Consider the following 27,383-nt stretch of genomic DNA (forward strand, 5'->3'; position numbering starts at 1 on the left):
AACTGAAAGGTACTCATGCCTCTGAGGTCAGTTATTTATTCACATTCTAAGTGCTGATCTGGTTTCAGGAAAGTATCACCATGTCATGAAACTGATGTTTAGGTTTGAATTTCGGGGTCTTATCTGCATCTAATGTGTACATTTATTTAATTTATAGCTATAAAAAATCCAGAATCATAAGACATTTATGCCTAGTTTAATGATTGTAGTATTTAGGTATCTTTATAGCAGAGCAATTTATAAATGACACTGAGGGGCAGTGAATATCTTTTACCTTTAAAGGGGGTCTCAATTGCCACAGATGAAAAACTCTACTCTGCCCCCCTGGGAACTTCACTTTATTATCTCATCAGAGAATGAAGCTACTTTCACAGTGATGACCTTGCCTACTGAGAAAAGTGAGTTTACGTTCATTATATTCTCTTCAATGCAAGCAATTAAAAATGTCCTTTAGAAATATTTCCTTTAAAAATAATTATTTTATATGTTGCTTAAAAAGGATGACTCACTACCCAGGTAACTCAGTTATTAATTATATAATTAAAACTTTTCTTCATATTCTTGGAACGTTCTGCTGTTTAGGACATATTTCTGTGATATGAAGGTACCCATGTACATGTCTTTGGATGAGCAGAGGGTAAAGCTAAATTTATACATATATGGAAATGGCTTCAGCAAGTCTCTAGTTAAACAGGGCCAAACTGAAATATCAGCTTGGGGCATGGAACTCATTGTCTGTAAGGGAGTGTTGATGAGCCTCAGCCACACTCTGAACAGCATAAAAATCAGGGAATTGAATCTCTGGATCAATGGCATTGAGAGAATTTTACAGTAAATACCCAAATACCAACCACATGGATTCTACATTTTATTCTACATGTTTTAATACTTATCCATCCATGTTATTTTTATGATGCTTTTGCAGACATCAGTATATATCCCCCTAATACTTCAAAAGGCATATCATTAAGTAGGGTTTAGTATGGTTTCATTTTTTTAATTTTTAAGGTACATTCACATGCAGTGTAATGCACAAGTGTTAAGTATAAATTTGCTGATTTTTCCCAAATCCATACACCTGTGTAACCCAAACCCTTTTCAAAATTTAGAACATTGCAATCATGCCAGAAAGTTTCCTCATGCCCCTTCCCAGTCATTCCCTACCCCGACTCTCAGATGTAACTACTGTTCTGATTATTTTGCCTCACAGATTAAATTTTTCTATTCTAAAACTTCATATAAATGAAATCATGCAAAGCATAATGCCTCTTTCACTCAGCATGTTTTTGAGATTAATTGATGTTGCCTGTATCAGTGGTTCATTCCTTTTTATTGCTGAGTATTCTCTTGTATGAATATGTCAGTTTGTTTTTTCCATTTTCCTGTTGGTGGACACCTGGGCTGTTTCCACTTTTCTTTTCTTTTCTTTTCTTTTTTTTTTTTTTGCTGCTATGAATAAAGCTGCTATGAACATTCTTTTACCAAAAAAAAAAAAAAAATTCTCTCAGTGTGGTCTGTGGACCCCTGGGGGTTCTGCAGCCCTTTTGCCCAGGTCTGGGGAGGCGGGGAGCAGGGGGTATGAGATTAACCAATTTTCATTAACACTGCGAAGATATTACTTGCCTTTTTCACTTGCACCGTCTCACGAGTGTACAGTGGACTTTTTCAGCGTGTGATATTGATAGCAGATTGAATGCGGAAACAGATAACAGAACCCAAATGAATTCTATTATGCCAGACATTAAAGAGATTTTCAAACACATCACCTCTCGCCTCACTACTTTGATGGAGGGGGATAAGGTCCCTCCCCAACAAAAATATGTTTACATGTAATGGGTTTATTATTTTTTAGATGAATTAATAAATATTTTTTACCTATTCAATAAATATTTTTTACCTATTCAATATTACTTTTCCATAGTAACTCACATAAACAAAAGCTCTTTGGGGTTCTCTCAATATTTAACCAGGTAAAGGAGTCCCAAGACTAAAGAGTTTGAAAACCCTTAGGTCATTTCATCCTTCCTCCAAGGGCAGCAACAGTAGATGATCCCAAATGCTTCCTTCATCCCTGACTGCTGAACCCCACACTCCGATATTCAGCTCCCTCTTAGCTCTTCCCCTGGGTGTCTAAGAGGCATTGCAGACTGAGCAAATGCAAAACAGAGATCCTGCTTCTTCTACACGCTTCCCGAACAGACCTGTTCCTCCCCCACTCCCCTTCCAGCTCAGGAACCAACACCTCCATCCCCTGTTCTATCCAAGCCAAGAAGTCTCTGTTATCTTTATTTTTCTCCCTCCATTCTTCATATTCTATACATTTCACAAATCCCCAGATATTCCTAGATCAATTCACTATCAGTTGCTATCACTCTGATCCCGAGGTGATCAGGGGACGATTTTGCCCCACCCCAGTGACCCCCATCCCCTTCCCAGGCACATCTGGCAACTGATTGTCATAGGGAGGGAGTGCTGGTATCTAGTAGGTATAGACTAGGGATGCTGCTGAACTCGCCACAATGCACAGGACAGCCCCCCTCCCCCAGCCAAGACGTATCTGACCCCAAATGTCACTAATCCCAAGGTTGACACCCAGCTTAGTTCAAGCCACCTGTTATCTCTCCACTGGGTTATCCCAACAGCTTCCTCACTGGTCTTACTGCCCCTCCCCAGGCTCTGGTCCATTCTCCACACAACAGCCAGAGTGATTGTTATAAGATATAAATCAGAGCGTGTCTGTTTCTAACCTATCACTGGCTCCCTGCTGCAGGTCAAGTAAGTTGTCACTCTTGCCACAGCCTACGGGCCCCACCTGCTCTGGCTCTTGCCTACCACTCTGGTTCATCTCATAACTCAATGCTATGGACTGAGTTGCATGCGTGTCCCCCACCCCCATTACTATGTTGATGCCCTAACCCCTGCGAGACTGTATTGGAGTGGCCTTTGAGAAGGTAATCAGGGTTAAAGAGGTCATCAGGGTAAGGGCCTGATACAACAGGATTAGTGTCCTTATAAGAAACACCAGATCTCCCTCTGCCGTGTGTGAACACAGCGAGTAGGCAGCCATCTACAAGCCAGAAGAGATCCTTCCCCAGGACCCAACCATGCCGGCACCCTGATCTCAGACTTCCAGCCTCCAGAAGTGTGAGAAATAAATGGCTCTAGTTTAAGCCACCTAGGCGCTGGTATTTTGGTATCACGTCCCAAGCTGTTTAACACACCGTTTCCCTCCTCTGACAAGTTCCAGCCTCCTGGGCACCAGTCTGCATCCACTTCACGGCTTTTTCTTCTTGCTCTTCTCCCTTAACGTCCCATGCCTGACCCTAGCAACCACCTTCTCAGAGAGGCTTCACTGACTCCTCAGCCTAACACAGTACCGCCCCATCCCCAACCCAGTAGAAACCGATTCCATCTCATTCACTGCTATATCGGGACAGGACATCGAGTAGATGCTAAGTATCAGTTAAATTGATAAGTAAGTGGATGAACCTGCCTTTGCAGGTTTCAAACTTAAACTGGGCATTTCCAGCCACTCTCTGAGCCCGGCCCACTCCCACCTCCCAAAGAAAGTCATCGTGTTTGTGCCAATCTCAGAGTCCTCTGGGGACCAAGTGGGACAGGAGAGAATAATTAATGGTAATACCTACAGTGAGTAGTTATTCATATTTGTTCACTCCGGGGAGCATCAAGTCTCAGTGTTATGTTAAAGCACAGGCCTGGGGAACAAAAGCACGCAGGCCCAAGGAGAGGCAAAGTTAGTCCCCAGTGTGCACGCAACTTCTCAAGGGCCCAGGCTTGAGCTGCTCCAGAAACCTAAGGCAACTCGTGGAGGCCAAAGAAGGGGAGGACAGATGGGGAGAGACCCGCCAACCAGGATCGATGTCTTTTCTTTCTACCATACTCCATATACACAGGTGCTTCTGAATTACTGGATCTTTGAAAAGGGCGGTCTGCACACAAATGCAGTATGAAGAATGATGATTCTATAAAGGAAAATGTATAATGGAACAGTAAACACACAAATTCCTGATGGCCTGCTATGGGCAAGGTACCAATCAGCTCTTGGAGTTATTGATCGGAATTTCTGGAGAGTCCTGAGGAGAGCTGGGCGCTCAAATCACAGATGGTCAGGGAAATCAGTGAAAGACCCCTGATTAGGGTCAGGGAAGCTTCAGAGGGAGAAGGGCATGATGAATGCCACAGGAGAGAAAGGCAGATGTTTGAGAGGGGAGATGAAGTGGGCACAGGCAGGAGGGCTGTAATTGTTAGAACATGAATTCCAATCGGAGAGGACTGGGAATGTGGGCTGGGGGGTCAGAAACAGCGTCTCAAGCAATGCCCGTTGTTCAGGAGTGTGGGACACCCCTTTGGAGGAGGGGAGAGCAGCCAGCTTCAGGATGCACACTGAGGGTGAGTGGTGATGCTGCAAACATGTTCTCATTTTCACTAACGTTTAGTTAACAATCAACACAACAGGTCCAGACTTCAGCCAGCGTGGAGGGAGTGTGGGCAATAGTACAAGAAAGCATCAAAAAGTCAGAGGGACTGGAAGGCTCAAAGGGAACAGAGCTGCTTCCCATCAGCCTTACGTAGGGGAAGGTGAACCCCTCTCTCATTCCTGTGACCAAAGCTGGGGATGCTTTGAATTTCACTGCCCCAACACCTGGGATCACGTAACACTCTCTCCTACACATTGAGAGTTGGGGAATGGATGGCACAAGAGGTGAGTCTCCCTCCCTCCCACATCCCCACACACCCAACCTCTTCCAAAAACATCAAATCTTTTCTTCCGTAAATAATTGCAATAGGATGCTGTAGCTTTTCCCAAACAAACAATAGCTGGATTGTGCCCTGTTTGCCATGGGCCCAGCCCAGAGCACACAAAGGCCTGCTTTCACGGCCTGGGCCTCTCTCCGCTGCAGAAGGATGGGTGTGATTCCCCCTCCTCATTTATTCAGTAACTTCACTGCAGTGATTCCTTTAGGAAAGGAAGAGGCTGTTACCAGGAGGAAAAGGAACAGCACCCATTAAAGACAATGGCCATTGTTCCCCAGGTTTTCCCTTGCCTTTGGCTTTATCCAGGAAGCTCTCCTTTCACCAGAAGAGAGCTGTTTGCTCTAAAATTCCAATCACACAATTTTATGCTGGTGATTTCTTTTAAACTTTCTATGAAATGTCATCCATGATTTTAAATTGTAATAAGCTGAAACTTTCAAAATGTTCCTGTTTTTATATCTTATATCTTCATACTCTTTCGGAATTAAATAGAATTTAAGTGAGTGCCTATATTTTTGTACTAATTCCTATTCCTGGTTTAAAAAAAAGCATGAACTAAAGAATAAAGCTCATTACTTTATAGGTGCTGCTTGAAAAAGACATCATTTGTGTTTAAAAATATAAAGCATTATGATTCCCTTTCAGAATTTAAGTTTGATTTTCCCCACAGGTACAAGAAAGTGCCTCAGCCAGAATGCCCTTATTTACCAGTTAGAATATTTCCACTAAGAAAGCTTAAAAATCATCTTTCTATTTCCAGTAATTCAGAATGGCCACTCTCCCAGTCTGAGCCACTGACATTTGACACAAAGAGGTTTCTTCTCCTCCTGTTTTAATGGTCTTTCTCCTACTCACCTCTTTCACTCTCCCAATTTAGATGAAATGGAGTTTCAAATGGCCAAGATACTAATAAACCCTCTGAAAGCCATCTGGAGAGCTTATACATTTTTGTTTTTCAAACCATGTCAACAAACCATATAAGGCTACAGCAATCAATGCGACATCGGGGCAGAAAAAGGACCTTTAGCTGCATGGTAAAGTGTTCTTCTGAAGGGATTTATCATTCATGCCAGTAACTTAAACTAAAATGTATTTTAAAGTTTAATCTTGGTTTCTCGATAGGACCTAGTGAGGCGAGCAGTCCACAATCATGTGCTTCATTTGTTATAAGGCTCAAGTAGGAGATTCCGGTTTATTCAGCATTGCACCGACTTTGCTTATCTCACGATTGACACAACACTTGAGGGATGCTTTCGCATTTGCCTGGGCTTCAGCACTGAAAGTAAAAAACCTCGACTATGCCAGACCAGAGTCTATTAACGAACCTTTTCCCATTGGATGGAGCTAGGTTGTCAAAACTCATTGTGATTTTCAACATATGGAGTCATAATGATGGAGCTGGGTTGGGTATCTCCAACCTACTTCACCAGAAGAGGAATTTCTCAGTACTCAGGCTCCGTTACACCTTTTCTCCAGTCTCAGAGCTCAGACATAAGGAATTGATGGGTCCACTCTGCATCCAGTAAATTGCCCTAATCTTCATCCATTTCTCAGCATATGACAATCTCAACATGTTTTATAAGGGTGGGTTTATTGTTACTCACGTATGGTGAGACCAGCAGATTGGGAGACGACTGCCACTGAAAAGACAGTTTGTTACCTGCAGTTCCCAAGAGGAGTGCTGTGCACAGAGCCACACAGGGAAGCACCAGGTCAGTCAGGAGGCAGAGGGAAACATGAACAAGAGCTTTAATTGTGGCTTCTGCAGGAAGGAATGGGTGAGGCAGGGTAAGCAGGCTTAGGATTGGCTGGAGTTGAATACTGCAGTGGGCTCTGGGGTGTAGGGGCTGTCCCTAGTTGGCTGGTACCTGGCCCTGGGGTGAGGAGGGCAGGTGGATAATGGACCTGAGCGTGAGAGCCCTATACGGGAGCTGGAAGGACGGAGGAGGGCATGGCCTCTGGATTGCTTAGTTTACACATGAAAGGTGTACTCACTTACTGTCTCTAGATATTAACTAGTTCTGGGAGGGACAGTCTCTCCAGAGTGAGCAAGGCCTCAAGATATCAAAGCACCAGAATCACAGTACACAAAAAGGCATGATTAATAGAGAAAGGTAGCACAAGTCAATTAAGTCAAAACTTTCATGGCCCCAGGTAGTACCCTTCGTTCAAGTCAAGAGGATGATGAGAACATCTGAAGAGGACCTCCCAATTCATCAGCACTGCCAGCAAAGCCACTTAAACCACTGCTTTTCAGCTGAAGATTAGAACAGCATAAGAGAAAGGAAGTGGGTCTATGGACTTAAGATAATGGGCTGATGGTCGCTTGCCAACAGTAGTACATTTCATGACACTTGTGAAGGCAGCTCATCTGGAGTCAAGTCCACGGGGATGATCCAGGGCTAAGCCCAAGGACAAGGCCTCAAAGAGGGACCTGGACAACATACATATGAAATTCAAAGATAAAGTTGAGAGCAAGGGCAAATAGATAAAACAGGATATAAAAAGATCAGGTTGGAAAGAGGGTCCAAATCTCATACAACAAAGTTTTAAAAAGTTCTAATGAAAAATAACAACAATGTAAGCATAATACACTGGTGACGTGGCTAACAGCTGAAAGGGTCAGAGAGTCCAAGGTGCTTTGCTGGCCCATGTCAATGAGTTCCAAAAAGATGACACAGTCTTCAGCTGCATCCCAGGGGCCACGGCATCCAAAATAAGGCTAGTCAACAGTCTGGGTCTGATTTCTATTGGCTACAACCCTCAAAGATGGCATTTTAATTCTCTGGGACATGGTTTAGAGGGTTGTTAAACTAGAATTTATCAAATGGAGTAAAGAACATGTAAAGGAACAGGAAATGTTGAATCTGGAGAAGGAAATATTCAGAGGGTACAGAATAGCTGTCCTCACATATTCAAAAGGGCAACTATCTTGAAGGGATATTTGACTTATTTTTTATGGTTCATAAGATACAAATAGAACCAACACAAAGGAACCAGGTTATAAGGAAGTAGGGTTTTGTTTGTTTCTAAAAAGGAAGAATCTTCTAGCATTCTTAAGTTGTCTGAAAATGAAACAAGTTGCCTCATAAGATGAAGAGGTTCTTGGACATGAAGGTGTTCAAGGAGAGACTAGTTATTCCTCTACCAAATACACTGGTGTTCAGTAAACTTTTTCTGTAAAGAGATTTGAAAACTGTGCTGTTTGTGTCATATAGCAAGAAAGCAGCCACAGAGGTAAGCAAAGGAGTATGAATGTGTTCCAATAAAACTTTATTTACAAAAACAGGTATGACGGGCTTGCTTTGGTGGCATGGGCTATTGTTTTTCAAACCTTGAGTCAAACTTAAGAAAATTATTTGGAATCTTTGTTTTACAAGAGAATTGCTCACTTATGAATAAGATATAAAGGGATGGCCATATACATACATAAATGTTCGATAAATATTGCTCTTCTCAAGATTAATTTATCCCAGAAGACTAAAATAAAACATTTTAACTTTTCATTTTTAAATGGCAGAGTGCTGGTTTGGGGATGAGGTGGGGAATCTTATCTAAAATATGTCACACTGTAATTTGGCAATAGTTAGGTTCTAACACACCATATTGATATAATGCAGATACTAAGCAAACAGCATGGCCACTGACCACTAGAAAGCAGAGAGCAGGGCGCTGGTCAGGTTACACAGAGAGGCAAGGAAAAAACTGCCCCCCCCCGCCCCCTACGCCTTCCACCATAAAGTTCAACACCCTGGGCCCCATTTTCTAAGGTTGGCCTTCACTCAAACCATAAAACTGACTTTCATGACCTCTCCTGACCTCTTTTTTGCTTAGTGCACCCAAAATCCCCAAAGTGAGGACCAGTTTGGATCCCCCTCAGGATGGAGCACACCTACAGAGCCCATGCCAAGCCCTGTATTAGTCCTGGATGGCCCAGTCTTCTCCCACCTAGACCCCACAGTAGGGGTAGTGGGTTCTCATTACATTAACAAAACACAACACAGGGAACACAATTTTAGCAACAAAGATGGAGGATGGGAAACCCATTGGAACCATTTCCCTCCAAAGCAGTTGAGTCCACTGCAGACACTCCCTGAGGGCTGTGTGGACACGTCTGGCTGTCACAGCAGAGCCCTTATGCAGCACTCTAAGTGGGAAAATGGAACTGACCAACGTTTTCTTTAAGTATTCCTCAAAACCAAATGAGTCTTCTCTGGGGTTGAATCCAGAAACTCTAAGACTATGTGCACAGGATTTATAATCTGGTGTCTACGCAGCAGAGTTATAAAAACACAGAATGGAGAAAAAATGGCAGTTTAAGAGCCTGCTAATTCACTGCCAGTTCACTGCGGTGGTTCGCATCTCTTGGCTGGCAGGCAGGCAGCACTCCCAACGCCCAGAGCCTTGGTGCTGGGCAAGCCTCTTGAGCCGGCAGGACCTGGGAGGCATGGAGCTCACGCTGACAGCTCTTCTCCGGGATCCACCTGAGCATAAGCCAGCACTTCCAGCTCCTGACCCTGAGGTGGCAGAGTCCAATCTCAGCTGCTCTGGAAAAAGACTAATCCAAGTTTACAACAAGAGGTCGGTAAGCCTCCCAGCACCCTGAAGTGCCACTAGCCGTGCCCCGAATCCCTGTGCCACCCTGAGGCTGCCTCCAGTACGTGCCCGGGCAGAGTCAGAGTCAGGGCCCTGTGGAATGTCAAAGGGGCTCAGCCAGAACCTTGGGACATGTGCCCTGCTCAGAGTTTCATTATCCACACCAGATCAACCCTGCAGTCACCTCACCTAGCACCTGGAGGGCCTGGAACATTCAGAATAGGTTCGCATCTAAAAAGCCTCTAATCTTAACTGTCTGATAGGAATCTTTCAAGAACATACTTCCCCTATACCTGCACAGACTATAAGTGAAGTCCATGTCACATTCATCATCATGACTCCAGTACAAAAACCCATAAGGGCCTATAGCGTTCTCAGTGGATGGATAGTAAACTCACCAGCCTTTTAAGTTCCCATGTGTTGTTGGCAACACAGGTATACACAGTAGTCCTGGAGGGCTAAAGAGTCATTCCTATAGCCACTGTTCTTTCATTGCAAAATTGCTGCATTGGTAATATTAAAAATCAAAGTGAAATAATTCTTCATAATCTATCCCACAGCTGGAAACATTTTTGAGGGAGATAAACATATTGATGAGGAAAATGGAAATCTTTCAACTTCAGGTTTCAGAATTAATGAAAGGCTATTTAGTTGTAGTTATCTAATTTGGTGCTAACTGATATCCCAATACCTTATTATTATTTTTAAATTCTTTCTAATATTAATGGTTCTTACACCAACAAATGTGACTTTCCCTTGGGTTGATCTAAGCTCCTCGTGGGGATACCCAACATCACTCTGTCCCATGCCATGCTGTCACAAATGCCTGTCCTGAACAACATGTATTTGGTGTCTTTGCATCACAGCTTATTTACCACACAAAAGTGACACCTCAACCATCAAAAAGGAATGTTCATTGGAGCTGCTCTTAGAGAATTTTCCAATTACAAGACAATATCTATAACAAAAACTTGTAGATCAAACATTCTGACTAAATCTACAAATAATGACTCTGCAAGGAACATTACTATTTTCATACAGCTGCTGTTGTTTCCTCTGAACGTACACTGTGTGAAACATAGAGGCTTTCTTTTGTTTGACAGAAAATCCTAACTGCTGGATGAAAGAAAAAAAAAGCCAGGGGACAGTGCATGCATTAATGACTGGTGATGTTGACAAAAGTGACGATGGCTTACACTTCCACGGACAGTGTTCTACTGTGGTCCAGGCACCACTGTAAAGTCCTCACGGTCACTGGTTCACTTTAAACTCACAAACCCTCGAGGGGGCACCACTGTTCATGCCATCTTACAGAGGGGGAAACAGAGGCACGGGTGTCACACCCAGTAAGCAACAGAGCCAGGACGGAACCCCATCTGGCAGCCGTGGATGGCTTTAGCCCCTACCCTTTCTCTAAGCATACATCCACATCTGAAACTATGCCGGGAATCGAAATTTAACAAGCTCCATACAACCCAAATGCCTCAGACGGCACAAAGGAGTACATTTCTTGTACAGGTACATGTTGCATAAGGAAAGTCTCTAGAAAGCTGCCTAGACCATATAGCATTCGGGGAGGCAAAGGGAAGCTCCAAGGGACAAAGAATCCATCACACTATGTGGTTCCTCTGTCAATACATCCAGGATGCAGCCTGTGTTCAACGCCCTACTTGGGAGAATCTAAGCTTTATGATTAGTATGTTTTTAGCTGTTAAAAATGTGAAACTACCTCCAACTTATTTGAATCTATAAAAATCCCACCATGCTACAATGAACAAAGCATCGTATTGAGGAGCTGTGAGCCAGGCACAGGGGTATGATCTGCGAGCGCTGGGGATGAGCAAGGGAGCTCTGACTTCAATGCCCACAGAACGCATCACATCAGAACTTACAAAACTTTCAACCTGCATGATATTAACTGTCGTGTCAGGTTTAGGGCCAGCTGTACCCTAAAACACTTACGTCAATATTTTGTGGATGCCTGATGTTGGTAAATACACACCCTTGTCTATCACTTACTAACACCAGAGAATGGACTTTTTCAGGCACAGGACCACTCCTGGCTTTCAGCACATGTTCACAAGAAGGACTATAGGGCAAGAGACATCCTTAGCCTTTCTCCTCTCAATGCTGAAAAAACACTGTGAAAGAATTCCCATAGGAGTTCTGGTAACACCTATTAGAAGGTGTTTATTTAATATATATTCCCACACATGCCAATTATAGAGGGAGGCTCCTATTATTCAACCAGAATTTAAAGAAAAAAATTTTTTTTAGCTCTTATCAAGAAAAAATGAAGGGAAGGGAGGGGCAGAACTTTCAGCTGGGAGATACTAGCACAGGCGCTGCAAGATGGGCTGGGCCCACGCTGGCCTCACAGTGTCAGCGTGGCACACGGAGCTGAGCCCACTTCAAGGGGGCTTAGCAGATGGACAAGGCATTGCGGTTACATTCTTACTTTCTTAGAGCCTGCACGCCTCTGACGGAAGCATCATTCATTTGCTCCCAGTTCTTCCTCCTGCACCCCGTCTCCCACTTTCTTGCCAGGCTAGCCCCAGACTTTCCAAATATAGGAAGGAAGAGGAGAGGGGATGGGGAGAGAGAGACTGCATTTTGTCCTGAGGTGCTTGTGGACTAGCTGTACGAGTGGAGTGACAACCACAGGAAGGAGGCCTCCTTGGAGAGTTCCCAGAGCCGCTGCTGCACTCAAGGAACAGCTGGTCAGGGGCAGCAGGGAGGCCTTCTTCCCTGGAGCCCAGAAGTGAGGAGCGGGATTGGTGGGAGGGGGCAGGAAGGGCTGACAAGAGGACATGTGACGACTCTTTCTGCATCTTCCTCTGATACATAAGACAGTCCTGGACTGTTGGCCTACTCTTGGGCCTCACCAAAATCACTGTGCCGACCCATCTCAGCCCTCCCCACAACATTCCTAAGTAGCTCACCAAAAGCACCGAAAAGATTAAGACAAAGACAGACTCTAACAGAAACCTGAAACAGGTAAGGAACCAGAGACTGGACGGGAACATGTGTGGGTCCACGTTAATTCTGGCCTTTTGCAGACACACATCTGCACCTGCCTCCTGCCCGGTCCCCTAACAAATTCTGTCTAATACTCACCCTGCAGAAGGGCCGTGGGAAGTGCATGGCTAGTGCTTTCCTAGTTCAAAGGACCAAAAGTGCACTTTGTCTTCCCTAACAAGCTGACAAAACTATTAGAAATGGTTTTGGTCGTACAGCCCACCAATCAGAAAGAAAAGGGTATTTGAGTCCTTCATGTTAGCTAACGAAAAATAATTTATGATAATAACTTATCAGAGCTACTTTAGGATTTTAGAGGTTCTTTTAAGGGCCACAGTTAAAGGTTTTATTCGTTAAGCAAGACAAGAAAAACAAATCCTTCTTCCTGACCCTCCTGGAGTTATCACAGGTCACCACTTACAGGGCAACTAAGAGAGACAAGAGGGGCTGCATTTCAGGGGTGCTGGAGGTGAGGGTGGGCAGATGCAAAGTGCCTTGAATCACTCCCACACACAAAGATACCATATAAACACACCGACACCTTCTGGAAAGGATGAGCACAAAAGCACATTAACACGCAGACTGCCATTTGGAAGACTGGTCTTGTTGCTCTGCCCAATTTTAGGGTCTATGAGTGCCCGCTTTGGGGAAAACAATCCTCGAGGAATATTAGCCCTGTAAAAAATGAGAAACATTCCACCCAAAGTGAGTATCAGCTTTGGAAGGGGGTGGGGAACAAGACCTATCCAAATTTCTTTCAACTTTTCACTTGCCTGCCAACTCTGGCAGCAGAAAGTTTAAACAGGAGTATCCTCAAATGCAATTTCCGTGTACCTTAGATACTCCACTAATACCCCAGGATTTTGAATCATGCATCATCTAAATGCAAACCTTAGATATAAAACCACCCCAAAAGAAAATGTCCTTGAATATGGTGATGATTTCAAACTCTGGTGAATAATTATCCTGGATTTCTTATCTGCAAGAATCTCCCATTTTTGTTTATCCTCTCCAGTTCACTGTATCTTCAAACAAATGGATTAGCGAGTACTGTCTGAGTGGCTGTGACTCAGAAAATACTCTTAGCACTCTCCTTCCCAACTCACAGTCACAATACTGTGTGTGCCCAGTCTACCACCCCGTAACCTCCCCTTCAGGGTCTCCCCCTACATTACTTACCCTGCAGTGCAGGCTTCATCCTCCACAGTCTCGAAGCTAAATCAACAAGCTAACTACTACCCTTCTCTTAAGAAGAAAAGGCATGTGTTTATTTCTTCCCTTTCACTTGTGCCTCTAAATCCTTTGCCTTAGTCCCAAACCAGCCCTTGGGATACTGGCAACATGTAACACCATTCAGAAGAGGAAGATCACCCTGTAAAAATGGCAGGATAATGCCTCAAACAGACATTTCACGGCATTCTAGAACTACAGAGAAAAGATTTTTTTATTCCTCTAAATAAATAATAACATAATAAATATATAAATCAGGCTACTCATTACCTCAGTGTTCGTACATCCCATCCAGCTATTATACATGAGCACTACTTGGTCAACCCATGACTATGGAATATAAATACATTCCTGAGGTCTGTACATTTTTAATTACCTTCAAGTTACTGAACCAGCTTAAGGGAAAAAAGCAGTAGGAAATCACTTTTTCATTGTGTTTCAAGCCAGGTACAATTAAAAAATCATTAGTTCAGTGTCAGCCTAAAGTAGAAACAAACAATTACCAACAGAACATTACATATTACATTTACTTTTCAATTCAAGTAGCGCAATTCCTGTCTGGGAAAACATAAAGAGCTATGTGTAAAAAAAATATAAGATAAACGAACCAAAAATTCTTAGGGGATCTGACTTGTTGAAGACCATGAATATGAGAGACAAAAATATAGCGATATAAACAGAAGTGGCTCAAAAATCTAAAATCATTAAATAAAAATCTTTCCCATTTGGAGTTCATAGCCGAGTATGTGTTTATATGAGTATGTGTTTAATGCTCCATGGACCTGATGAACAGGATTCTAGTACCTCAACCACGAAACACTTGGAACCTGATGCTGACATAAAAGCAAAGCAAAAGTCCTCTGAGCTTCAGCAAAAATCATTTATAAATATTCACAGTTATCTACGTTACCGAGAGACAGATAGACTAAGTCAGAATTCGCAATCCCTGCATACAAGGAGAATACACCAAATGCATAAAATGTAAACATGCATAGATGTCCAAGGCCATTTAAGTTAAGGAAAAATTGGAGCCCCACATAGCAACAGATTCGGAGGCATCAGGTTTCACAATAGTGCCCTGGAATGCCAAGAAAATGATCCACATTAAAGACAGCAAAGTGCTGTTAATGAACAAAAATTAAGAGAAAAATGTAAATATCTTGCACTCTGAGAAGGGAGCTTTGATTACTTGGGAAATCAACTCAAGCAAAAAACTTCTGTTCCAATGATGTCAGACAAATACAATGCATACAGAAGATGTCTGCACGTAGACAAGACCATGGCGATGATGGGATCCATTCTTTCAATGTGAATTTGTCTAGTCTTTCAAGGAGGTTAAGTTCAAAGCCTGTATACACTTTGCTCTCCAAAGTTGCTGTTGGTCAAAACATCTGAGACGCTTCTTGAATTTGACAATTCTGGCTTCCTTGACCTCATGGGTGCAATCCTCCACCCTCAAGCCAAACAAAACAAAACCCCAAACATTCCTCAGTCCTGCGTTATCTCCCCTCTTCCATTTTCTACCCATCTTTCAGAAGGAGGAGGCTACAGTCCCTGCCTCTGCTGACAACTTAACCACTGGGCCACCCAGGGTGTGCTCCTTCAACTAAAATGGTTTTGCCGCCAGTGGCACAGTCATCCACTATAATGACTCAATCTCCTAAATAAGGAAATACCCCTTTGGAAGTGTTCTGCTCCCTCTCCTTCTATGGCAGTTCTCTCTTGTTCCTTGTTTTATTTCTTATTGCAATCCTTCTCTATCCCTTCTCCTTCCTTAAGTCCTGAAGTCTTCCAAGGGCCTAGCCTGTGGACTTAAGTGACCTAACACTGTTAGTACTAAGGCTCAGGCCAGAATCACATCTTAGAACCAGCCAGCCATGCCCTGGGTCAGCTTACCCCAAATTTTTTCTAATCAGGACCCCAACTGAACTTCAAAGCCAAAGCCATCGCTGTACCCAGAGCTGGCCCATGCAGTGTGCCTTTAATTCAGACCCTCAGGACGTGGACACAGTGACATCATGTTGGCTGCTGGCCAAAAAGAGAAACGGGACAATTAGGACCCAAGACTAGCTGTTTATATCAAGTCCTTAATGCATTCCTTCTCATCCCTTCCTTTGGTATAATTGCAATGAAAGACTTTCCTTTTACAGTTAAAAAAAAAAAAAAAGAAACCGAACTCATATCACCCATGCCTAAAACAGCCCAGATGTGGCATTCTAGGCTGGGGAGGGGCATGTGGTGTTAATGGGACACACGACACCCACACAGGAGAGAAACCAGGGCAACCAGGAAAGCGAGTCAGGCATGCAATGGTGAGCTTCCACACTGGTGCTGGGCAATGGGCATTAGGGGTATTGCCAGTTGTGTTTATACAACATCAAAACATGGAGAACTAAAGAAAGACGCTTGGCACATCTGGAGAGTTCGTGACATCAGGCATTAGGTGCCTTAAAGCACCACTAGCAATGGGGAGGGAAGGGTCCTATTTAAAAGCTGGAGCAAAAAAACAGCCTAATCGTCTCTATCTCTGTTCTCAGTGTCCACGTTGGAGAAGGGTGTGCTTAACGTCTCTGGCAGAACAACTTTACAATAGCGTTATCCTTCATATACAGCCATGATGCCTCGGGGTAATTCTCTTCCCCCAACCATGCTCAAGGACACAAATCCGGCATTTCTGATATGGGGAATCATTTTGAGGGTGGTGTGGATGGCCCGTCGGTTTGGGGTTCGCTCTTTGCGCACAGGACAGTCAGCGAGGACACGCCTCATCCAGGCTTAAAGCGCTCTTTGCGAGGACGGCGGCCCTCTGCCGGGGCTCACAGGGGCAGCTGTAACCCAGCCGCCCCTCTCTCTGGTGTTTGTTTTGATAGAGGTTCATTTATGCCCAAGACAATGCCTGCCCTCTTCTCTCTGCTCCCAGCAGGAAGCGGTGGCAGGGAGGGGGGCCAGCATTGTCACACAGCTTCCAATTCACACAACCCTGTGACCACAACAATGAGGCTTCAAGTGCCACAAATAATGAGCTGCCCACTGGGAACAGGAGAGGGGGACAGGGCAAGGGAGCCAGCACGTGCAGACCTGGGGCACCAGGTAATAGGTGGCCCATAATCAGCGCTCCACTCTCAGGGCTGGGCACAGGGACCCCACCTGCCTCCTCTTGGGTGGCTTGGGGACAGAGATGTAACCAACGCCCCCAGGGATGACAAAGCCTTTTTTTTTCCCTTTTCCCAGTTCACTTCTCTTACCATTTCCTCCAACTAAATGAGCAAACACTCAGAAAAAACAAAACAAACGAAAAAAAAATTAACGCACACAACATGCTTAGTGTTCTAAGTTACACACAGTTGCACAAGGGGCAGAAAAGTCTAATTTGAATCGACAAAAAATGAACAATATCCTTTAAAATACAGCCGGGGCTAGATGGCTGGGAGTGAATGAAATGCATTACCCAACCAACTGCTGCTGTAACACAAGCCCTCTCCTCCCCCTCCTGGGCCTCATTCATAAAAAGCCTGCTTTGCCTCAGCAGCTGCAGGAGCCGGACTGGATTTGCGTCCGTGTTTTCCAAGACAGAGGGAAAACAAATGAAACAAAGAGAATCCCTCAGATTCCACCACCGAGTCTGCCTCCTCTAGGGAAGTTTGGGCTGCCTCTCTCGGTCGCCAGGTCTGTTCCCCAAACAGGCGGAGGGCATTCTGCAGAGCTGCTTGTGGGGAGCAGGGCTAATGCTTACACACCCAGTGTGTTATTAAAGAAATTCCCATCTGCTGAGTCACACGCCGTATCTCTCACCACCCTGCTATTTAAAAGATAATAATAAAAAACAAAAATCGAAGGTTCTTCCTTGTTGGTAAATGGGGGCTGTCAGTTTATCTAAAGACTGCCGAATTGGGGTAGAGGTGGCAACAAATTTCCAAAAGAGGTGGAATTTTTAAGTTGTCCACTTTTAAACTGATAGCACCATGCTCAAACTTTATACAGCCATGGTAGAAATCTTAGGAGGTTTTGTACAACTTTAATTCTTAATATTACTTTTCAAATTTCCAAACACACCAACAGTTGATATGCTGCATCCTGAAGTCCCCCAAGTCCAACCCTTTGCCATGGCTCCCCTCCCAGCAGAGCATCTTTCACCACTTCCCAGGCCCAGGGAGGCTGGTTCTTACAAAAGAACAAGCCTCGCTCAATACACAGTCCCTTAGGAAAGTCAGAAATCACCATGATAGATGGGAGGCTATCAAATTTTTTAGACTCAAAACCCTTCTTCAAAACAAGGCCTGAACACAGAGCATGTTCTAATTTACCAGGAATGTTTTTTTTTAAAAAACATCTTTATTCGAATATAATTGCTTTACAATGGTGTGTTAGTTTCTGCTTTATAACAAAGCGAATCAGCTATACATATACATATATCCCCATATCTCCTCCCTCTTGCGTCTTCCTCCCACCCTCCCTATCCCACCCCTCTAGGTGGTCACAAAGCACCGAGCTGATCTCCCTGTGCTGTGTGGCTGCTTCCCACTAGCTATCTGTTTCACATTTGGTAGTGTATATATATGTCCATGCCACTCTCTTACTTTGTCCCAGTTTACCCTTCCCCCTCCCCGTGTCCTCAAGTCCATTCTCTACGTCTGCGTCTTTATTTCTGTCCTGCCCCTGCCCCTAGGTTCTTCAGAACCATTTTTTTTTTTTAGATTCCATATATATGTGTTAGCATACAGTATTTGTTTTTCAAAAATATGAACGCTTCACGAATTTGCGCATCATCCTTGTTCAGGGGCCATGCTAATCTTCTCTGTATCGTTCCAATTTTAGTATACGTGCTGCCGAAGCAAGCACACCAGGAATGGTTTTAATGCAAGAATTAAATAGGAACAGAGTGCAGGAAGAGGAAACAGGAATAAAACCATTCTTGTTGCCCTAATACCAGAGCTGTCTTCTGGTAAATTGAGATATAAATTCTCTCCAGAGACAAGATGATCAGAGCCATTAACTGGTCCCTTCTCGGCTCTTGCAAAACAGAAGTAGGGTTTCAAAATCTCAAATGGCAAGGGGTGCGGGGGAGTCTGCTACATTTCCAGAAAATCCTAACTTTAACACTACAGTCCCTCTGTAATCCCGCCCTGCTCATCAGGGCTGGGGCCCAGGAGGTCACATTCCTGCGTGCTCCCTGCCACTCCCTCCCCCACCCCCAGACTATAATAGAAGCCCTGAGCGCTCTTGTGTAGTAAACATTCATTGCTACCACATTCTCTCCCCCCACGAAGGCCTCCCCCTCCCACCTTCACCCAGGGATTGACAGCCAAAGAAATGAGAAAATGATGTGGAGATAGCAAATGAATCTTGTAAGATACCTGGTCTGTAATTAAATCACAATAACCTCTTCAAGGCAACAAGATAACCAACTGAGAGCAAAATAAACGAGTCTTACAGAAATTACACCAACCTTTATAAAGAGATTACCTAGTGGCTGCTGCCCGGATTCCACAACCATTTTTTTTTAACTAGTCTCAGACCTTCTGACCATAGTGTGAGAGTTCCCATGTAGAAACCTGCAGACCTGTGGTTCTCTATGTATTTTCTGTGACCATGAACATGCTTTACAGGTAAGGGGAATGTACCCATGATCATTTTTTGAGGGGGGCCCATGGAAGAAGGAGATAGATGAGTCATATAATGGATACAGATTTAGTGAGATTTTAATACCTAAATTGTCTCTGGCCCCATCTGCAAACAACTGGTAAACATCAAAATGTTTCTTAACCCCTTGGGTGTGGGCATGGTTACCCAAAGACATGGTAACTTCCCTAAAGGAAAAATAAAATACACCCTACGACGCACATCAATTAATCAAGTTTGGCCCTAACTAAATGTGTGGTATATAGGGCAAGATACCTTATAAGCTCTCTGTCCATCAGCGTCCTCATCTATAGAATGGATATAACAATGAAGCTGACTCTTGCAGGGTTGTCATAAGGGCTGATACAGAATAAGTGCTCAATAAATATTAGTTGCTTTGCTAAGCTGTCACTATGTCACCTCACCCCCCCATCTAAACTCTCTGCACCGACTTTCCAACACAGAGAACAAAATCCTTTTTTTTTTTTTCTGTCCCACGTGATGATCTGGCTGTGCCCACCCTCTACCCCTCCCTCATGGGCTCCAGCCCCACGACTGTCTCTTCCTCTTTCTCTGCTGTCCCATATGCATCCCATATGCATCTGCCAGTCCTGCTGGCGCTTTGGGATTCCAACTGCATCTCCCAACAACCTTCACCATTATCCTGGTCTAAGATGCACATTCTCTGCCCTGGATCATGGCAACTGCCACCTCCTACTGGTCTCTCTGCTTCTGTTCCGGCCCTAGAGTCTACTGGCAACACAGAAGCCAGTGTCACCCCCCTGCTCAGAATCCCGCCATCTCCTGTCCCTGTCAAAGCCAAGGTCCTCACCATGGCCCCCTGCCCTCCAGCCTCCTGGCTTTCCTGCAACCCTTCCTTTAGGTCTCTGCCCAAATGCCACCTCACTAGAGACCCCCTCTGAGTACCCTACAGAAAAGAGCACCCCACCCAGCACAGTCCCCAGGCCGCCCTGATTTAACAAAAGCTCCATGAAGGCAGAGACTCGTCCATGGCTCTGTTCCTGTACCGAGAACAGCACCTGGCACAGGGCAGGTGCCCAGAGAGTGTGGGGTGAATAAACAGCCCTGCTCCCCACATGCACACACCCCAAGATCATCCCCACCTTGGGGACTTTCCACCTATGGTCCCCTGCCACCACGTCCCCATGTCTCCTCCTGGCTGACTCATACTCTCAGGGCAAACGTCCCCTCCTCCGAAAGCCCTTCTCTGAGACCCCAACCCCAACCCCAACCCCACCCCCCACCAGTTATTCATCTATTCTTGCTCACAGAACTCATCACTGTCTGACACTGTGACTTGATTCTGGTCTGTTTCTGCCACTAGAACGTTTCCACCACTGGGCCCTCAGTGGCTACAACAGTGCACCCGAGCACCTGGCCTGTCTTTCTGAAGAATGGTGGTGCTTATATTCATGTTCTTTACAAAGGAAATCTGGGAGCGGGGCAGGAGGGCCAGTTCTTCCCCGTGCCACACACTCCGAAAGTTCTCTTTCAATGCAACACCTCTGGAGCCTGCAAACGCCTGCCGGCTGATGGGCTCTGTGGTCGCCCGCAGAAACACTCAGCAGCTAAGAGGTTATTTGTGTGCAAAGGAAAACAAACCTAAGTTACTAAATAACAGCTCAACATCTGTCACCACAGATGAGCAACTCTACGCACAGCCAATGATCCTGCATGGCATGACCTGTCCAAACACCAGGTGTCAGCTCCGCTTCTCCTTGAGCGGGCTTGAGCGCGGTCATCACAGCTGCCTGGGGACACCGCTCAAAACCAGCACCCCGACCCCAGCGCCCAGCCTCCTGGCCTCTGATGCACTCACTGCCTGCGCAGCAGAGACATCAGGTGACTTCCCTGAACAAGAAAAATTGCCCGCAAGGCCGCAGGTGGGACTTTAATGGTGCTGCTGTCATGACCTCGGGGAAACCAGGACCACAAAACGTGACTGTGGGCACTACACACATAGGGCGGGGGGAGAGCTGTGGAAGATGTGGGGGACCCACTCCAACACGAGCACCCCGCAAACGAGGTGGAAGTAAGCTCACCCACCCCAAGAGACCCCGGGCCCCCGGCCTTGAGAGTTAGATGCACCATCAGAATTCCAATAGGATTCATTAGCGAGAGTGTTCAAACAAACCCAGTGTGAACACACACTCAGCAAACATTGACTGGAGCTTTGGGAACGGAGGCTCTGTCTAGGTGCTTGGGAGACATGGGGAAGAAAAACAAAAAGATAAGATCCTTGCCCTTGTAAAGCTTGTGTGGGTCTAAGGGAGACACAGACAGAGAAAATATACCAAAGACTTAATTATTAAGTAAGTTAAAATCATATGTTAGAAAATAATAAATGGAGAAATCCAGATTAAGATCACCAATTACCAGTCACGAGACCTCAGCAGCTCAGACTGTGGATGTGGGGTTCAGAGACATCTGAGAAGTTATGCTATTTGCCAGACAAATGTGTTCCCATTGTAATGTAAACTGCAGGACCAAGCTATCCATGTTGCGCTTGTTCCCTGCAGGATTCTCAGCTCAAGAAGAACACCAGGCACAGGTCAGAGGCTCAGCAGCATTTGCTGAAGAAACGAAATGCTCACCACCAAGTTCTCACTTCTGTGACAGAACCTCCCAAAGGTGAGGGAGGGCCTGGGCTTTTACAACAGATCCCAAACAAAACCAAACACACACACACAGAGGCACCTTTACCTCTCCTCCACCCCCATCCTCCCAGGGGGGCACAGGAAGGTCCACTACAACCTGCCAGCACAGTGCCCAACACAACACCTGGGCCCCGCAGTCCACGTCCCCTGCTGGCCACCTCTTCCTGGGCTGGGGTGCTCACAGACCCTGTCCAAGCTGAGCCCTGGGCCGCCTGCAGGGCTACACGGTGGAGCACAATACATCCACGAGGCAGAGATGGATGAGCGTGCAAGCACTGTCCTTCAATACCTCCAGTATTTCAGATATCCAAAAAGCACATTACAAACCTCAGTGGTGATCTAGTTAGCTTGTTTGCAAAAGATAATTTAAATAGGTGTTTCAAATTACTAGGAAGAAAGCATGACCAACACAAAGGCATGTTCCATCTAAAAGCAGCGGTTCTCAGGAAATAGCATTTGTAAAATATGCTTATTAAAGTTAGATCATTTCTTCAAGAAACATAATTCTAACATAATTTGTGTTCTGTTAAATTTTTAACTTACTAATACCTGTGGGTATGTTTTTTAAGACCTAAAGTACATGACTATTTAACCGAGCCTGGAGGGCAAAGTTAAAATAACACAGCATACAGGTTAAAGTGAGCTTTCTTAATGGCTCTTTCCTTTCCCACCCTCTTTCATCCCACTTTCAGAAACTTAAGTTAAATAAAAACTTACCTGTTAGCTATTTCCTAGATAACTTACAACTGCTATAAAACATTCAATTCTTTTCCCACTACTTTATTACTTAAGGAGTTGAGGGTTAAATGTTATTAATTTTCACATAATTTAGTGCTTATACATCAGCAGATCCAGATTCTTCTTTAAGCTAATCCACAGTGAGGTTAAGGTCAGGGAAAGATTCATGACTTCTGGTCCAAACTGATAGCAACACTAAGGTATAAACAATCAGGCCATAGCTTAGAAGAGAGCAGAGAAGGTCACAGATTACACGGTGCTGACGTCTGCACAACAAGGTTGAGGACTCAAGCCCAAAATGATGAGGGTCAAGAGGTGAGGGATTCTTGCTTCAGGGAGACACTAGGCACATTTTCCAGTTGAGTTCGCAGTGAATCAAGGTCACTTGGTATTGTGTTTCCCGAACTACTGTAGAGGAAAGGCTCTGAAATGATTCCACTTTGAAGTTCACGACTGATTTCGTTACAACCAAATGACAGCAAACATTGGCACAGCGGTTGCACATAAAAGTGCTTCAGAGGACGTCAGCTAGGAAACGGAACTTTTTACAGACAAATCAGAACGTCACTTATCTAAAGGAGACGGTTTGTTTACTAACTGATTTTCAAGTCCATTTTGTGAATAAAAACTGTAGTTGGCCTATCCTGGAGAACTACTCAGCTGTTAACAGAGCCGTGCGGGACATACAGGCTTCTTCCTCTACCTCTGCTCCTTTCCTTCTTCCACACAATCCACCTGAGGCCCACCGCGGGCAACTGCTCTCCACTGCAGACCGTAGCCTACACACCCACCCATATTTAGGGAAAAACATCTCAGACAGCTGGCACGAAATCAATGTCCACCTGAAAAGTACCTCTGAGAGCCATCTAATAAAGTCCAAAACCATGGCCATGAATACCAAACCGTGGAAGTCTAGACTGGTTTTTCTAAATGAGACAAGGAAAGTACTCCATGTGCAACATCTTGTAAACCCACAGCTGTTGAACAACGTCTTTCAGTCACAGAGCTGAACGCAGAGAAGACAGCCATTTTCACAACAGCGTTTCTTTTCTGGATGGGAATGCATAGGGCACTTGTCATGGCCGTTACGTAAGCACTGAGATCAGGTAACTTACCATCGTGCACCTTGCTTCATCTCAAAACCTAAAACTGTGCACTAAAGTCACCCTCATTTTGTGCCTTTCTGCAAAAGTGAAGCTATTAAAATCTGAGCAAAAGAATAAATACAAATATTTCATAACATTCTACCTTTAAGGGTCCCAAAGATTCAAGGGTGTTCCCTCTTAGAATAGTTTTATCTTCGTTGAAATTAAAGGGTCTTAATATAGTCTTTTTCCTACAGATCTCTGGGTGTAAATTACAGATTGATGTCAATGAAGTGGAAGAAATTTGAGGAAAAGGATGTTTCTTTCATAAAATATTATGCATCAGAGTATACATTCTAAGCTATAAATATTTAGCAAGGGATAATATGACGCATTTACTAATATTTCTGTCAAAATAACAACATCTGAACTGTCACTTTAACAAGCTACCTTCTCCTCATGTTTTAGTATAGAGAAGTGTTGGGATACAATCTCTTTTTAAAGAGAAACATACTGTGATTGCAGCTAAAACTGGGAGTAACCTGAGTCCGTGACTTAAAGGGCAGAACTAAGCCCTATTACTACAGTGATAACAGTAACAGGAGCATTTGATTACGTATGGCTCTCCCTAAGCCCTGAAACATTAGAAGGCCTCCATTTTCATTACAAATGTTTGAAAATGCTTTTAAAACGGATTCATTTATTGACAATATAAGGTTTTTTTTTTTAAAAGTACTTGCGTTCCTTTCCTAAAAGGGAGACATTTTGCTGTTTGTTAATTTTCACATCTGTCAGCAACTGACAACTGGATCTGTTGAGCAACCATTTATTCTTTTTGACAAAGAAATTTCATATAAAATTGGAATGGAATTTTATGATCAAGTGCAAGAGAATCTGGAGCAACTTCACAGATGGTAACATCTAACAGTGCACAGACCCCAGAGGTTCTCGTGCAGTGGCCCTGGGGAACAGGCCAGCCTTTGTATTGGTATAGAACAGACAGGCCTGGAGCTTTTCAGGAGGAAAAAAAAAATCAATACAGCAATATACAATGGCAGACAAAGCTACAAGTGTTTACAGAGTTTTAGCACATAGAAACATCCGGTTCAAAAGCTTGTTGAACTCAAATCTGTACTTGGTCTGTCACAAGCAACCCACCACCACCTCTCAAAACATCAACTCTTATTGAACACACAAAAAATTCCGTGTTTAGGCACAGAATATTGGTACAAAATATCCAAAAATGAAAGTGAACTTTTCCAAAAGTAAAACCCAGTAAATTCAAGGAAACATCCAATAATTAAGATAAATAATAACTGTTTAAAATTTGGGGTTTGGGAATTTGGCCTCCCATCTGTCCCCATCTAGGGATGTAAATAAAAAACATTGAAGTTATAATGTAAAAAATATATATGAAAAGATCTTATAACGTGCGCCAGCCATAATCATCTTAATATGGTAACCCGGGTAATAACTTCCCGCCAGGATTTAGCCTTTGATGGTAATGGTCACACATCGATAGCTTTTACTTTAAAAGCCTCTTTCCAAACAAACAGACATCAAATCAAAAAGCACATTTTAAAATTAGAAAGATTTTGCTAATTTGTCTTCTATATTTCCAAAGATGAATCTCACTCAGAAATCTGGGTGCTCTTATCTCTCAAGATACATGAAAATGCCTCAGAAATGCTTAGTTCATATAATGGTGGGTATGTGTGTGGGTGTCAGTCACTTTCCCTTCTCCTGAGACTAAGCAGCTATCATTTGAAGTCTCCAATTCCACCCCCCCTACATTTACAATATTCTACCAATTAACACTCATTTGGATCAGCAAAGAAACATTGGTGGTGGGGGGGTTTACTGTCAGCCCTTCATACCTTAAAACTGAAAGTCAGGAAGACAATCTGACTCAAGAATTCTACAGGAAGTGAATTTGGGGATTTTTAAGGTAATAGGGAGGACAAAAAAATTTTCCCTGAACTGCCTGGTTGGCCCTTCCAAGGGGGAGAATTATATAAACCCTACCCAGCCTCTTCCACCGAACCCCTTGCCAGGTGAGGAGCTATGCCTAGAGTATGTACAGAAGTTATCCGAGCAGATTTCCACTTTGCCAACGTCTCTCCTTCCACCTTCTGCTTCCCCAGCAAACCACACCACTGAGACCCTTCATTTGTGTTTGTGTAAAATAACAGGCACCTTAAATGTGCTACCTTCCATTTGTGCATCATTGCTGTGCATCAACAAAATACTGACTGTGTACATCATTAACTACGTCACGCATGCCTGTGCATTTTTAACTCATTCTAGCACCACAACTCTGTTTACTAAAATACACTCAGCATTTATTGGTCACACAGCCTTTCATCAACTTACAACTTAAAAATGGGATCAGACAATAGGCGGTCTTTTGTGACTGGCTTCTTTCACTTGGACATTGTCTCCAAGATCCATCCATCCATTTTACTTTTTATCAGGTGGCAAAATAGTTTGTCGATCTATGATATCAATGCTTTAGGTGGGAAAACTGTCCTCTTTCACAGCCCACCAGTCACACGTTACATGGTAGGTGGTCATAGATAAGGACTTTAATGTTTGAACAGATCGCCACTCTTTTTGGCTTCATTCTTATACAAGTAAAATTTAATAAAAAGAAAACTGCTTACTAGGTTTAATAATAAGTTACAAATAAGTTAAAAGTCAATTATTAGAGGAAAAGATACAAAGTAAGTTGGTTGTTGCTTTTTTAAGTCTTTTGAGATACCAGAGTAATATGTGTTGCATTTGCCAAAGGCATAGCAGCCTATAATAAGGGCAACCACACACATAAGGCTTTCCTGGCACCACAAAGATGTGATTTAGGCACTAAAAGAATATATGTTAACATTTATTAGTCAGTAGTTCATTAGGCATTGTTAAGTAATTTCTAATCAAGAACCTATCATCATGGAGCCATCTGAGCAGGCACCAACAGCTATGAAAACTTTAAAGGAAATTTTGGTACAAGCTTCAGTCTCGTGAAGGCTTGCACATGGTTTTGTATGTGACTCTAATTACCTGGCTAGGAGGCATCAAGAATATAAAAAAGGAAATGATCTTTTCTTTATGTTTACCCATATTATTTTCTGCTTTTGTTTTAAGCATTACAAGGTAAATGAACACACATACTTAGGGTGGTAAAAATTCTATAATTTGATTAGCTTGACTATATGATTCAACATGAAGTGAAAGAAAAATAGGTTTTATAAGATGGCAGAAGTTTTATACTTTGTTTTCATGTTGTTAAATACTGTTTCCTCTTACCTCTGTGAGGGGAAGACTCTGATCAGCCCCTTCTCTGTTTTTCCCTCAGGGCATAAAGAGAGGTCCTACAGAGGGAAAAGACCAGGGAGGCCAGGGGCTTTGCTGAGCCAATCAAAACTGCAAGGCCCAGGGCTCCAGGCTCCCAGGCCAGCATTCCTGCCAGGCCCCTGGACAGTGGCTCCCTGTTCCACCCGCTGCACCACAACACCTGTGCACGGGGCAAACTGCATTTGAAATAAGCTTCCCCAGATGTGCTTCCATGTGGAAGTTAAGGTTTTCTGTGCAGGTCTGTCACAGCCCTATCGAGGGACAGGCCACCTGGAAAAACAAGGGGGAGAAATGA

At 43.9% G+C, this 27,383-nt stretch overlaps 1 protein-coding gene and 1 non-coding gene across 7 annotated transcripts in view; both read right to left on the reverse strand.

Moving 5' to 3' along the window:
* Positions 1-27,383, reverse strand: part of IGF1R (insulin like growth factor 1 receptor) — a 307,791-nt gene that overhangs the window by 135,150 nt on the left and 145,258 nt on the right. The gene's annotated exons all lie outside the window — the stretch shown is intronic.
* Positions 18,353-18,459, reverse strand: LOC113607701 (U6 spliceosomal RNA). The gene has a single exon (XR_003428048.1). It is a non-coding gene; the product is annotated as a U6 spliceosomal RNA (small nuclear RNA).

Source organism: Aethalodelphis obliquidens, unplaced genomic scaffold (assembly GCF_003676395.1).
Source record: "Aethalodelphis obliquidens isolate GAN/ISIS:26980383/991018 unplaced genomic scaffold, ASM367639v1 scaffold49, whole genome shotgun sequence".
NCBI lineage: Eukaryota > Metazoa > Chordata > Mammalia > Artiodactyla > Delphinidae > Aethalodelphis > Aethalodelphis obliquidens.